Raw genomic sequence first — 15,954 nt, 5'->3', positions numbered from 1 at the left:
AGAGCATCAATCATCAGTTTTTCATTGCGACACCTTAGTTGTTCATTGATTGCTTTCTCATATGTGCCTTGACCGCGGGCCTTCAGCAGACTGAGTAACCCCTTGCTCCAGCCAGTGACCTTGGGCTCAAGCAGGTGAGCTTTTGCTCAAACCAGATGAGCCCGCACTCAAGCTGGTGATCTCAGGGTCTCGAACATGGGTCCTCTGCATCCCAGTACGACGCTCTATCCACTGCGCCACTGCCTGGTCAGGTACCCGTTGGTTTGAATTTAGCTGATTGTTTTCGAATGGATTATTGACAAAATCTGAGGTATTCATCAGATATTTTTTATTAAAGACACTGTGTGTGTGTGTATACACATTTTTTTAATTAAAAAAAAAATTTTTAACTAGTTATCCCCACTGGAAGGGTCTCCCATCCAAGTACTAACCGGGTCCGACCCTGCTTAGCTTCCGAGATCAGGCTCGTCAGGCACGTTCAGGGTGGTGTAGCCGTAGACTTTTCTAGTCATCCCCTCTGGAAGGATCTGAGTTCTCTAGTACCTGAATGCAGGGAGCCTTTATTTTTGCAATTCAAATAGGATTCCAACTTTAAAGAAATACCATATATATATATATATTTATTTATATATATATATATATATATATATATATATATATATATATATATATATTTCAATTGCTTAGAAGCACAGCCAGCAAGCAGTTAGGTATCCTCATACAGTTATCACTTAGATACCTTCACTCGGAAATTGTCTGTTTTCATAGGATTAAAAAAAAATACCATACCATTGTCCAACGTTAGAAAAAAACCATCAAAATAGATTGTGGTTCTGAAAAGTATGTGAGCACTTACAATGTGCCCTGGCGAGCAGGCTGGCTGGGGACAAGAATTTAAAAACTATATGAGAAAGCGTTGACAGAGCAGTTAATGTGTGGGAGCTTGAAATGCGAAGACCCAACAGATGGCAGAGGTGCTTGGATAAGGAATTTGGATTTCATTTTCAAGGAATGGAAAACCTTGACACGTTTTAAGCGGCAATGACAAGATCTACTATATAGTAAAAAATATATAAAAAAACCATTCTGGGTCTGCTGTGCGGAGGACTCATGCCAGGGAAGGAAGGGGACAGGGCCGGATCATGGAGAGGGCTTGGAGTGTCAGGGGTCTTTGGGGGGTGGTGGTGCTGTGGCTGAGGCCAGGGTATGTCGGTGGCGGTAGATGGCATGGGACATACTTGAGATACTTTTTCTGGGGAGCTATGCTAAGTCACTTCATTTTTTTTATATTTTTTTATGCTTCTCCTTGAAATACCTTTCCTCATTCTTGGACGGCAATATTCTTCCTACTCTTCAACACCTTATAATTCATTTCCAGATTTGAAAGGCTGAGAGAGTTCCTCTACACAGTGCATGTGCACGGCATTCTTACACCACCTCATACCCCTTTCTGCCGGAATTTTGTTGAGTCTTTGTTCATTCTTGTGTTACTTTGTTATTTAAGAAGCTACTCAAAGACATTGTTTATAGCATCAGAGTGGCTAATTGGCCAGCACCAGAAATATAGGTGCTTGATAACTGTCCTCCCAATGAAATTTTGTTTGTGCATTTGTAAATATCTGACTATATATTTTGACTGCTTTCTATTTGACCGGTTTGTGTGAATAGGACTTCTCTGTTCTTGGAAGACTGGACTATTTAAAATAAATAATACACTGAAAAATCTATTTTTAGCAACGTGCTCATCTTTGGTTAGCTTTTTAGAAGAAAGTGAGACGTGGAGTAGATACATTGTTAAATCAGGAGGGAGCATGAACATTTATTTTGCTGTAGTGCCAGGGAAGCTAGACAGATTTAGTTTGGTTTTAGAATGCAGGCTCCACACAGAGCCAGAGCTCTTTCGTGGGATAATTGAATAGAAGAATTATAAACAACTGTAAAAACCATGCATTTGTCTCCAACATCAAGATGAAGGTTTGATACGCCTAGTGCATATTTTCCTGCTAGAGTTAACTAGAAAGACTGTTCTCTGCAATAAACTTAATCTAAGATGTTTTTTAGCTCAGATTTTAATTTATGTTTTTACTGAGTTGTAAAAACTCGTCTCTCCCCATGCATACACATGGATTTCTAATGAAATGCACTCACATATTTTATACGGGTGTATCTGTTTCATATGTTATAGGGAACATATTGTATATGCATTTGTGCATTTTAGATCCTTCTCTTTTGTGTCCTTGGTCCTTTTCTTTCCCTCAGTTGGATCTTACTATATGTGGTTTTGAAAATGACACCCTGAAACATGCTATGATTCTGTTTATTTTTTTTTTCTGATGAGAGACTGTCACTTCTGTATTTCTGTTGACATTGACCCAAATGCTCTTCAATTGGAATTGCTCACGGGGATATAAAAATTTGAACTATAAACACAGCTGTTGCTCCTTATTCGGGGAAGCTACTCGTTCTAATAGCTGACCGACCTTGAATAATGCTTTATCGCAAGTAAGAAAATCTTTACTTATCGCTTGATCTAAATTTCAGATGAGTTGCTTCTTTCTTTCTTTCTTAGTTTTATCATTTCTGGGGGACCTAGTGAGATACTCATAAAGATTTTACTCAATGAAATTGAGCAAAATAAGGAATGCTGAGGTTGCTGGTTCAAAACCCTGGGCGAGCCCGGCCAAGGCACATCTGACAAGCAACTGAGGTACAACTACAATGAAGCAATTATGACATAATACTTCTTGCCCTCCCCCCATAAAATCAATAAATAAAACATTTTAAAAAGTGGCTAAAGTGGCAAATTTTTTTGTTGTATATATTTTACAACAATACATTTTTTTAAAATCACTAAATTAAGTATGATAAGGTTATTAGAAGGAGAGAGGTCTTTGTTCCACTTTCGAGAAGAGTACCTCAAAGGCCTTGCAGGCGACCGGTCTGATGTTCACTGTTTAATGACAACAATAGTACCATTTAGTAACGTGATTGCTGTCCTTTATTCAAGAGAAGAAGACCCACAGGGTGGCAGAGCAGGGCCCCCCAAAGCTGTAAGAACACTCTTCCACGGGGCTTTTGGGCAGGAGTGAATTTTACAGAGTATTAAAAACAGCAGAGCAGAACCGGGCACGGCTGAGTAGGACATAGGGGGTTTCCTGGTAAGACTAGCTAGGGCAAGGCGAGCTAGCTAATGTGTGTTAGGTGTTCTAGACCTTGAGGTGTCTCTTGTCAGCGTGGGTTGACTTAGGCTTGGATTTGTGACATGGGTCAGGCCCCTGAGGAAACCTCCGTGGTGGGTCCTGATATATCAATCTTCTTTATCACTGTTCCAGGATTTATGGACGCCTAAGCCTTCGAGATGGTCAAGAACTTCAATTCCTGGCTGCCGAGACCAGCTCAGCAAAGGGTGTGCAGGAGAGGAAGGCGCTGCAGCACGTGCAGAAAACACACGAGACACAACATAGAGAGAAAAGCTGGGTCCAGGGGACTCCCGGCCTCTAGGACTGAGAGCCCAGAGCTCTGCAGCCTCATTGTATTTATTTGTGTCTTTGCTCATCCAGCAAATTAGCAGAACCTGGGTCAAATTAGTCTAGAGTGGATTCAGGTGCAGAGAAAGATGACCAACCAACGCCCCCCCCCCAGGAATGTGGGAAAATGGCCACAGGGATCAGCTGCTTCCTATAAACAATCACAGGAGTGCTTGCCGGGCAGCGTTCTGCGCCCGCAGGACTTGGCGTTCCGAAGTCCACACCAAAGACTTGTCTCAAGGCTGCAGTTTAATCTCTCAGCCATTTTCCTACACCTGGCCGACCGGAAACATTGTAAACCTGGGAACTCTCAGAGAGAGAGACAGGGACCTACCTAGAGGTCATGCCAGGTGAAGGGGAGGGAGACAGTATTTCTGCCACTGTAGAAGGGACCGTGCATGTGACTGTCCTCTTTAGAAGGGCTCCAGACAGAAGTTTACTCTCTCACTGCAATAGGATATCACTTTGTTTTGTTAAACATGCAGTAAGATGTGTTAATAATCATCACCTCTTGTTGCACCTAAAAAACAGACAAGCATAGATCAGAGCTTCTCATTAATAATATCGAATCAGAAAGTTATGGAATGAAAGTGCTTGACTAAATGCAGGCGCCTGATACAGGATTCTGACCACTAAGAAATTTAGAACAGCCTGACCAGGCAGTGGCGCAGTGGATAGAGCGTCGGACTGGGACGCAGAGGACCCAGGTTTGAAACCCCGAGGTTGCCGGCTTGAGCGTGGGCTCATCTGGTTTGAGCAAGGCTCACCAGCTTGAGCCCAAGGTCGCTGTCTTGAGCCCGAGGTCGCTGGCTTGAACAAGGGGTCACTCAGTCTGCTGTAGCCTCCTGGTCAAGGCATATATGAGAAAGCAATCAATGAACAACTAAGATGCCGCCAAGAAGAACCGATGCTTCTCATCTCTCTCCCTTCCTGTCTGTCCCTATCTGTCTCTCTCTTTCTCTGTCTCTGTTAAAAAAAAAAAAAAAGAAAAGAAAGAAATTCAGAACAAATCAAAGTGAGATATCACAAGTAGATCTCACCATCCGATTCGGATCACCTATCAAGCAACTGAAAACATTTAAATTTCTAAATGCCTTGTATTTCAAGAGATAAGCCGCGATCAACAGGGCAAGCCTGAACCTTCGGCAGTCTGAAATGTGCTACATTACTGTTATTTTCTTATCAAAGGCAAGAAGGTTGTTTCATTACCCAAACTTTTTTTAAATCAAGATTTTATTCATTGATGCATATTTTCTGCTGTAAGTGTAGCCTTTACAGGTTATTATTCAAGGATCACTCTAAAATATAGGATCTCTTGCCTAATGCTTTTTTATTGCAAATAAAGCAAACCAGGACAAGTAAACCATAGCTTACAGTGATCGGATGTCTGTACTTTTTTCTCCCCCGTGATTACTCTGGAGTAGTAGGTGCATTGCATTTGTAGAAACCTGGCTTATTTCATAGCTGTGAAAATACCTTCTGCTGATGTAGATTTTATAAAGCATTCGGCTCGCTCTCTCTGGGTTTCCATAAAACCTGAAAAAATGTAAATTTGTTCCAGACTTTTTGTACCTGGCGTTATATATTTGTCTTTTTTTCTTTCTTTCTTTTGATTTAGATTAACTTAGGCGGCCAGTTTTATATGAGGTGACAGTTTGGCTAAAGTCTTATTTATGACTTTGATCTTTCATTCTCTCTTCTAAAACACTATAGCTCATTTGGAATCTGAATAGTTCAGACTCAAGGTTTCTCCAGATAACTTCGTTTTTATTTCAATTTCAGATTCCATTTTCTTCTTTTGTGACATAAGGTAAGAGTTTTATACTTAATGCAGTTTTTATTTCTTTCTTCCAACAAAGAAGTGAGTTTTTTGTTGTTTTTTGAATTTTTTTTTCTTTTTTTTCCTGGTGGGAAAGTCATCATTCCTTGTTAAAGCCAGAGTTATTGAAGGAATTACTTTTATACACATATAACTTAAAGCTAAAAAAAGTAATACTCAGAGTGGGAAATTTTGAATTGCTGCAGTTCTTTATTAATCAGGTAATTTTATCTACTTTGTATTGAATAATATTACATTTTATTTATCTTTATTATGATTATTTTTTAAGATTATTTTTATTTATTTATTCATTTTAGAGGAGAGAGAGATTGAGAGAGAGAGAGAGAGAGAGAGAGAGAGAGAGAGAGAAGGGGGGGAGGAGCAGGAAGCTTCAACTTCCATATGTGCCTTGACCGTGCAAGCCCAGGGTTTTGAACCGGCAACCTCAGCATTCCAGGTCAACGCTTTATCCACTGTGCCACCACAGGTCAGGCTATGATTATTTTTTTTATCTTTTCTATTGAATTGATAGGGGTGACACTGGGCAATACAATTATACAGGCTTCAGGTATATAATGCTGAAATGCATCATTTGTACATTGTTTTGTGTGATTTCAACCCCAAGTCTTCCCTTTCTATCACAATTCATTCTCCTTTACCTTCCTCTACCTCCCCCCACGTGCTTTGCCCTCTGATAATCACCTGTGGGTCCTGGTGTCTATGAATCTTGTTGTTGTTTAGTCTGTCCACCTTTTAACCCAGCCCCACACTCCCCTCACCCAACACCTGTCAGTCTGTGCTCTATCTAGGAGTCTGTTTCTATTTTGTTGGCTTATTTTGTCCATTTGGTTTTTTTTTTCTTTTTTTCTTTTTATTTTTCTGAAGTTGGAAATGGGGAGGCAGTCAGACAGACTCCCGCATGCGCCCGACCAGGATCCACCCCGCATGCCCACCAGGGGGCGATGCTCTGCCCATCTGGGGCGTTGCTCTGTTGCAACCAGAGCCATTCTAGCGCCTGAGGCAGAGGCCACAGAGCCATCCTCAGCGCCCGGGCCAACTCTGCTCCAATGGAGCCTTGGCTGCGGGAGGGGAAGAGAGAGACAGAGAGGAAGGAGAGGGGGAGGGGTGGAGAAGCAGATGGGCGCTTCTCCTGTGTGCCCTGGCTGGAAATTGAACCCGGGACTCCCGCACGCCAGGCCGCGGCTCTACCACTGAGCCAACCGGCCAGGGTCTCATTTGGTTTCTTGTATGAGGGAAATCATATGGTGCTTATCTTTCTCTGACTGGCTTATTTCACTTAGTATAATGTTCTCAAGATTCATCCATGCTGTCTCACAAAGTATGATTTTATTTAGTTATTTTTTTACAGCTGAGTAGTACTCCACTGTGTAAATGTACCACAACTATCATCCACTCATCGACTCGTGGGCACTTGGGTTGCTTCCAAATCAGGGTTACTGTAAATAACGGCTGCAGTGATCATAGGGGGGGCATACATTCTTTTAAGTGACTCTTTGGGGTTTCTTTAGCTATGTTCCTAGAAGTGGAATCACTGGGTCATAGGAAGTTCCTGTTTTTCATATGTGAGGAATCTCCACACTGCTTTTCTCAGCGGCTGCACCAGTCTGCATTCCCACCAACAGTGCATGAGGGGTTCCTTTCCTCCACATCCTCGTCAGTGCTGGCTGGTTGTTGATTTTTTTTTTTTTTTTTGTATTTTTCTGAAGCTGGAAACGGGAAGAGACAGTCAGACAGCCTCCCGCATGCGCCAGACCAGGATCCACCCGGCACGCCCACTAGGGGGCGATGCTCTGCCCACCAGGGGGCGATGCTCTGTCACAACCAGAGCCACTCTAGTGCCTGGGGCAGAGGCCAAGGAGCCATCCTCAGTGCCCCGGCCATCTTTGCTCCAGTGGAGCCTCGGCTGCAGGAAGGGAAGAGAGAGACAGAAAGGAGAGGGGGAGGGGTGGAGAAGCAGATGGGTGCTTCTCCTGTGTGCCCTGGCCGGGAATTGAACCCGGGACTTCTGCACGCCAGGCCGACGCTCTACCACTGAGCCAACTGGCCAGGGCCTGTTGATTTTTTTTAATGACCACCATTCTGACAGGTGTGAGATGCTATCTCACTAAAATCTGGTGATACCTACTTGAGATTTCTTACCAAGAGAATTCAAACCCACGGTCAACTCTCACACTGGAAGAGGCCATTGAGAAGTAGTATAATGAGTTTATTGACCTTGGGTTACTTGAGGTTAGGATAGGGGCTTCAGTCCTCCCACGAGGACTTTGCTTGTCTGGATCTGTCTTCAAGGATGAAGGTTGAACGGACACACTTCTGGTTTCCCCTGTTGACTTCTGCCTCTTCAATGCCCGCTTTGTTGTTTGACTCTTAGAAGTTTTGTTTGGAGATAAACGTCACCCTGAAAGAAAGAAAAAGAAGTTATTGAACTGCATGATAGCCAGAGAAAGGACCATTTTAAACCACCCACCCCGGGGCTAGATAGAGAAGAGAAACATGTCTACCTTTCTCGTCCTGGGATTGACACGTCTCTGTTATGCAACGAGTTTGGAACACATTGCTGTGAGTTTTTTTTTTTTTTTTAATACTTACATTGGCTATCAATGAGAGAGGGGTGGAGAGAGAGAGAGGAAGAGGAGAAGGTTGTGCTGAGATAGGGGGCGGAGGACGCAGCTTCAAGGTTTGGGGGCTACATGTTCCTGCTTGTGGAGGGTTCCGGGAGGAACAAGTGTATCATCCTCCCGGGCCGGTGTGGGCAGCGGTCCAGGACGTCAGCGCGGTAGCAGAACCCGGTGGCACCTCGTGGTCGGCTGCGATTGCCGGGTGGACACCAAGGCATAACTGCAAAGTGACTTTCTGGGGCAACATTGGTTGATAACAGTCCACAACGGGCATCTTAACCTTTCTGTCCCTGGGGCCTCCGTCTTCCCGGACTCTGAGCTGGGTCCCTGGAGGCCTCTGCCTTTTCCGTGTGCTCCTCCCGTGTCCCCCGGCGGCCTGCGCCTTGGACCCGGAGCCCGGATTCCTGGCGTGGGTCCCCGTTGCTCTCCACAAGGGCAGCTGGTGGACGGAGCACTTCCTTTTCTTTTCCAGTAGATGGTGCTGTGGCGTCAGGTTTTGTTTCCTCCGACCGGCCCTCTCTGCGCCCCCAGGACCGCGGTGGCGCGGTGTGGCCCTGTTTCAGGAACGTGCTGGGTCTCTGCTGTTGTCAGGGTCACCCCGGTGACGGTGACAGTGACGGGGCAGCCCCCCTGTGCCCGGGAACTGAGTTGGGTGGTGGAGCAGCGGTTCTGTGGGCTCCCGGTGCTAAGTGACTCTTAGTAATAACAGCTGGCTCCACTGAGCATTTGGGGGCACCCCCACCCCTCTGTGAGCTGTGCCGACATAGGGGGGCAGAGGAGGCAGCTTCAAGGTTTGGGGGCTCCGTCTTCCTGCCAGCCACGGCCGTGGGCCCTGCTGTGATGTGGAAGGGGTCTCAGCTTTCTCTACCAGCCTCTGCATAGGGGAGGGGGGGAGGGAGGTGCCTTTTCCTGGAGGGGACGCGCCTCTGCCCCCCACCCCCCAGGCTGCAGTGTGAGGGCTGCCGCCGGGCCCCTCCCCCACGATAGTACCCGCAAGAGCCGCCGTGGGTGCCACACTGTCCACGGCCACGTCCTCCGCCCTGTCCCTCCCCCCGCCCCTCACACACTCATTCCATTGGCCCATATCCCTGTGTGCTAGGCTGGGTCGTTCAGGCCTGTTCGTGAGCGGAGCCAGGATTCTGCTGTGGAGTTAGGTCATCTCACCTGCTGGGAGTTTAAGGGGAAAAGCAAAGACACATTGCGCCCTGAGGCCGACACCCTGGTGAGAAGTCTTTGGTTGGGTTCCCTCAGAGGCTGCTAACTTAGTCCCTTCCCCTGTCTCTCCCTCACACTCTCTGGCCCACGGTGATTTATGTTAAAACATTTCAGATGTGGCCCTGGCCGGTTGGCTCAGCGGGAGAGCTCTTCGGCCTGGCGTGCAGGGGACCCGGGTTCGATTCTCGGCCAGGGCACATAGGAGAAGCGCCCATTTGTTTCTCCACCCCCCCTCCTTCCTCTCTGTCTCTCTCTTCCCCTCCGGCAGCCAAGGCTCCATTGGAGCAAAGATGGCCCGGGCGCTGGGGATGGCTCCTTGGCCTCTGCCCCAGGCACTAGAGTGGCTCTGGTCGGCAGAGCGACGCCCCGGAGGGGCAGAGCATCGCCCCCTGGTGGGCAGAGCATCGCCCCCTGGTGGGCAGAGCGTCGCCCCTGGTGGGCGTGCCGGGTGGATCCCGGTCGGGCGCATGCGGGAGTCTGTCTGACTGTCTCTCCCCGTTTCCAGCTTCAGAAAGATACAAAAAACAACAACAACAAAAAAACCCATTTCAGATGTTTTTTTTTTTTTTCCTGTCCGTTCTCAGAAGTCTGTCAGCCTGGTTACTTTCCCCCTAAAGAGTATAGTAATTTCGGCGACTCATCGGAATAGTGAAGTTCAACAATGGAGACCGACTTCCACGTTTTCTTCCTGAGGAATCCCCACCAGCAACTCTTACCAAGGGAGAAGGAGGGGACTTAGAGTTTCATAATAGATGTGACCTGTACTGACCACACTGTTTCCGGTCACCTGCTCACAACCGGCCCCTCCCCTACCCTGCTGTCCTGTGTCTTCAGCTGAAGGTGGCGCTTGAGCCGGCTTCCCAGTCACCTGGGAATTACTAACTTTCCTCTGGTATTTCTCATGTGTACATGGCGTAGATGTGTTAATATACGGCTGTTTGTTTTTCTATTTTTTTCAGTTGACAGGAGGGGAGATAGAGAGACAGCCTCCTGCAAGCTTCCCGACCAGGATCCACCCGGCAACCCCATCTGGGGCTGATGCTCAAATGAACTGAGCTATCCTCAGTGCCCGGGGAGGGGAAGAGAGAGAGAGAAGAGGGAGAGGGTGGAGACGAGAAGCTGATGGGCGCTTCTCCTGTGTGCTCAGACTGAGGAGAGAACCCGGGATGTCCTCACACCAGGCCAACGCTCTATCCATTAAGCCAACTGGCCAGGGTCTGTTTTTCTCGTTTTAATCTGTCTTCTGTTACAGAGTGTTCCCGAAAGAGAAGTTAGCAGGGTAGAGGGAAAATTATTTTGTTCTCTCCTAGAACTGAATACTATGGCCTAGCCAAGTTCAAACATAAAACTGGTTATACCCACAATCTTTTTTGCCCTCTTTGGTAACATACTATGCCAGTCATACAAGTCAAGTGCTTGGCTCGGACCCCTATGGGTGAAGGTCTCAACCGGTGGGACAGATTTGGAACAAAACCGAACCTTTTTTCAAGGTTTCCTTATTTTTTTTTTTTTTTAACAAAACTTACTTGGTATTTATCATGTCCTCTGGGTAGGGAAAGAAAAATAATTTCCCTCTGCCCTTCTAAGCTCTTAGGTAACACACCCCATAATAACAGACAGATCAACAAGAGAAAAACGTAAGTGTAATACCATGCATACGTCCTGTATGCTTGGGCGGCACCCAGGGAAACTCAATAAAGCTATCTGAAATGGCCCAGACCTCTGCCTTCAATGCCGTTTTTAGCTAAAGGAAAAAGAATGATATTGGGAGGAGGAGGAGGAGGAGGCAGTCTAGGGAAATTATACAGAAAATAGGTACTTGGTGTTACGCCAATGTCAGCCTGTGCCTTCTCCGTAGATAAGAGTGCCTGGGCTTGAGAGGACTCTGCTCTTCCTGGCAGAGAGAGGGAGAGAGGCGTCCACAGGGAGATTTCCTGTTGGAATGGAAACTTCCCTTAGAGAAGGGTAACCCAACTCTGTTTTCAGAGCGTCTCCTGAGTCTGCTGTTTCTTTTTAAAAAAAAAAAAAAAAGTAATCAGCTTAAAAGTAATTCTTATGCCAAAGAGACATCTTTTTGGATGGCACAGCTATGCTATCCTTCGTAGACATTTTTCTCAGCAGAGTATAACTAGTTAATTGTTGAGGTGATGTTAAAATGCCTCGAGGTTGGTTCCTTTATTAGTCTTATTTTACATATTAAAGTACAGAAAGGTTAATAACGTGCCCAAGAGCGGAGCCAAGATTGAATTCAGAGTCTGGCTGAAGAGTGAATGCACTCACCCCTATGTCCTGCTGTCCTTTGTGGGTTCAAATGAATTCTAGTCTCTTTTAAGAATTGGGGTTTCTGTGGAGGCTGAAGAGATACTAATTTCCAGTCATCCATTTTATAAATAAATTTTAAACTATTTTCTTAATGATTAAACTCCTGTAGCACATCATACCGTCAGTTCAGTGCTATGCAGAACGGTCTGCTCATTTCACCGTGGTTGATGCTCAAACCCTCTTCTCTGTAGCTGTTTAAGGTTTAGTGACATTTTATGTACCTTCATCACTTGTTTCTTGTTGCCTTTGTCTACCATTCTTGCCGTCATGGGAGACTGTGCTCTAGCCCCCTAGCTAAGCTAGTTTCACTGAGTTTACTTAGAGGCTGGTCTAGGTACCATACTGTAGGTTGACATCCTATATAAAAATTCTCCTCTGCCTCTTGCCTAAAAGAGAAAATACTTCTCTAGAGACTTGGGGGAACAGACCAGAGAATGGCTTCCATGAGGAGGTTAGAAAAGGGCACTTCGAGCAAAGATTTTATAAATTAAGACCATATCTGAATAAATTAAAAAACAAACAAGACAAAAATAAAAACAGGTAAACAAAAATAAGGGAATTTAAATTGAAAAAGAAAAACTGGAAAGGAACAACGTGAGAAATAGAAAGAGTTAACAAAAAGAAATAAACCATTGCTGGTCTAAAATATTTCCGAAATTGCTACATTGTTAAAGAATGAAGGTTGATGTTATGAAAAGGTATTTATTTGAGAGAATGGAGGACTGGGAGGCTTTTCTGGGAAAAAATGTATTATTGTTATTGTTTAGTAAATTATAAGTTTGGGGGAAAATAAAGAAAGCTATAAGAATAAAATTGTCCACAACTCCATCACTCTAAATAACTTTTAATATTTTTTTTTGGCTTTTATTCCTGAGTTTTTCATGCATTTTATAAAATATATACTTTTTTCTAGACTGTGAAATGCCTTTGATTGTAAGAGCAGCAGTAATGTAATAATACATTTTTAGAAAACAAAATAAAAATGATTACTTTAAATGTATACAAATGAAAAGATGTATTAGACAAGGAGATGTGGTAGTTGTGGTCACAATTTATATATACCTTTGAATCCTGTCCTGTTCAATTGGCATTTTATAGAATAATAATTTTTCCTGGTAATACAAACTCACAGTGGGACTATATTTTAACAGCTGTTTATAATTCCACCTTGTGGATTTACGGTATTTATTTAACCTTCTATCATTGTCAGCATGTAGTCTGAGCCCAGTTATAAATAACTCTTTAATGGATACATGTGTACATGAAACATTGCCTAATAGCTTTCCAGATGAATGTGTTACAGAGTTTCATAATAATGCTTAATGAGAGTGGTTTTTAAAAAAATGTTAATTTGTTTCTCAAATTGTGTAGGGATCTTGAAAACAAGATAGAATGTAACAAAGATGCTGAAACCCCATTTTGTAGTTGAAATTGAGCATATTTAAAAGAGCTAAACTTAAGTCCTAGTTTTATCACTTCTTTTTGACCTTGAACATCCTTTAATATTGTTTCCAGTGTTTTTATCTATAACATAAAAACATTTTTATGTCTAGTTTACAGAGAGTCAAACATTTAAAAGGTTTTCAGAAAATGCAAAGAACTGTAATTTTAAATTCAAATAGAATATCACCAAAGGGCTTTCCAACAGTAGAGTATACATAGTAATTCAGACCATGGGAACTGGGAGTTTGACATTAGATTTAGGTCACCAGAGATACTTCATTTATTTTCGATTGTGTCAGGAGAAAATAATAGATCTAGGTGACCAGAGAACTTTGGACTGATTACATTTTCTTGCATAATGCAGAATTTGTGTACTGTTATCTCTGATATTACATTATTTAAACAATTTTCTTATATGGCAAATTAGCTTAGCTTTGCCTTAAGGAATCCTTTCGTGTAATTGTTGTGGAAAAGAGAAGGTGAGGTTTTCCAACCCTCAAGATCTTTTAGTTATTTATGGAAAAAAAAAGAATTATATTAACAAATTTAATCTAATAATATATTAAATGCACATACGCATTACAATCAAGTGGATTCCATTCCAGGAGCACAAGGGTAGTTCAACATATGCAAATAGACCGAAGTAATACACTCACAGAACCAAAACAAAGGATAGAAATCTTATGATCTTATCCATAAATGCAGAAAAAGCATTTGATAGGATACAACCTCCATTTAAGATGATAATACTCAATAAAATAGGCGTAGGACAGTAGATCAACACAAGAAAAGCCATATATAACAAACCCTCTGCCAATATTTCAGTCAAAGGTGAAAAACCGAAACCTTTTCTTCTAAAAATAGGAACAAGACAAGGATGCCCACTCTTCCCACTCTTATTCAACATAGTCCTAGAAGTCCTACTCAGAGCAATCAGGCAAGAGAAAGAAATAAAAGGAATCCAAATTGTGAGGGAAAAAATGAAAATGTCACTTTCTGCAAATGACATGATTCTGTATATAGAAAAGACCCCACCAAAAAAACTATCAGAAACAATAAACAAATACACTTACGCTGCATAATTCAAAATTTAATGTATAAAAATCTATTTCTTTTCTATGTACTAAAAATGAAATTACAGAAGAAATGGAAAATTCTTTTTGCAATTGCAACCAAAAGAGTAAAATACCTAAAAATAAACTTAACAAAGGATGTAAAGAACCTATTTATTGAAAAGTATAAAGCATTATTAAAAGAGATTGAAAAAGACACAATAAAATGGAAAAATATGTTGTGTTCATAAATTAAAAATATCAATATAGTTAAAATGGCCATATTACCAAAGCAATATACAGATTTAATGCAATCCTTATCAAAATCCCAATGTCATGTTTTAAAAAGATAGAACTAAAAAAATCATTAGATTTGTATGGAACTTCAAAAGACCCCAAAAAGCCAAAACAATTCTGAAGAAAAAGTATGAAGTCAGAGGTATCACACTACCTGACTTCAAATAATAGCACAGAGCTATGATAATCAATACAGCATGGTATTGGCAGAAAAACAGACACACAGACCAATGGAACAGAATTGAGAGGCCAGAAATAAAACCATGTGTACATCAATAAATAATTCTTTTTTGTATTTTCCCAAAGTGAGAAGCAGGGAGGCAGAGAGACAGACTCCCACATGCACCTGACCGGGATCCTCCCGGCATGCCCCCCAGGGGGCGATGCTCTGCCCATCTGGGGCATTGCTCTGTTGCAACTGGAGCCATTCTAGTGCCTGAGGCAGAGGCCATGGAGCCATCCTCAGTGCCCGGGGCCAACTTTGCTCCAATGGAGCCTTGGCTGCGGGAGGAGAAAAGAGAGACAGAGAGAAAGGAGAGAAGGAGGGGTGGAGAGCAGATGGGCATGTGTCCTGTGTGCCCTGACTGGGAATCGAACCTGGGACATCCACATGTGGGGCCGACGCTCTACCGCTGAGCCTACCGGCCAGGTCCTCAACAAATAATTTTTGACAAAGAAGCCAAAAACCCACAATGCAGGGGTGGGGAGGGGAAGCTGCTTTTATAAATAGTGCTGAGGCCCTGGCCGGTTTGCTCAGTGGTAGAGCATCGGCCTGGTGTGCAGAAGTCCCGGGTTCGATTCCCGGCCAGGGCACATAGGAGAAGCGTCCATCTGCTTCTCCACCCCTCCCCCTCTCCTTCCTCTCTGTCTCTCTCTTCCCCTCCCTCAGTCAAGGCTCCACTGGAGCAAAGATGGCCCGGGCGCTGGGGATGGCTCCTTGGCCTCTGCCCCAGGCGCTAGAGTGGCTCTGGTCACAACAGAGCGACACCCCGGAGGGGCAGAGCATCGCCCCCTGGTGGGCAGAGCGTCGCCCCTGGTGGGCGTGCCGGGTGGATCCCGGTCGGTCGGGCGCATGCGGGAGTCTGTCTGACTGTCTCTCCCCGTTTCCAGCTTCAGAAAAGAATAAATAAATAAATAAATAAATAGTGCTGAGAAAATTGGAAAGCCACATGCAAAAGAATGAAACTAGACTACAGTTTGTTCCTGCATACCAAATTTACTCTAAATGGACCAAACTCCTACACATAAGAACAGAAACCATAAATCACATAGAAGAAGACATAGGTACTACACAGACCTTGGTCGTAGAGATGTTTTTATGAATTTGACCCCAAAACAAGGGAAGAAAAGGAAAAAATAAATGAATGGGGCTAGATCAGAATAAAAAGCATCTGCAAAGTGTGAGATACTGACAGCCAAACAGAAGGGTAACCAAAAGAATGAGAAACAATATTTGCAAACAGCTCCAACAAGCGGTTAATAGCCAAAGTGTATAAAGAACTCATGCAACAAAATAACAAACAGGCAATCCAGTTAAAAAGTGGGCAGAGGACCTGAACAGATGCCTCTCCAAAAAAGACATATAAAAGGCTGACAGATACAGGAAAAGATGGTCCAAGTTCACTAGATTTTAGGAAGAT

The sequence above is a fragment of the Saccopteryx bilineata genome, chromosome 8 (genome assembly GCF_036850765.1).
Source record: "Saccopteryx bilineata isolate mSacBil1 chromosome 8, mSacBil1_pri_phased_curated, whole genome shotgun sequence".
Lineage (NCBI taxonomy): Eukaryota > Metazoa > Chordata > Mammalia > Chiroptera > Emballonuridae > Saccopteryx > Saccopteryx bilineata.
This window is presented reverse-complemented; position numbering follows the sequence as displayed.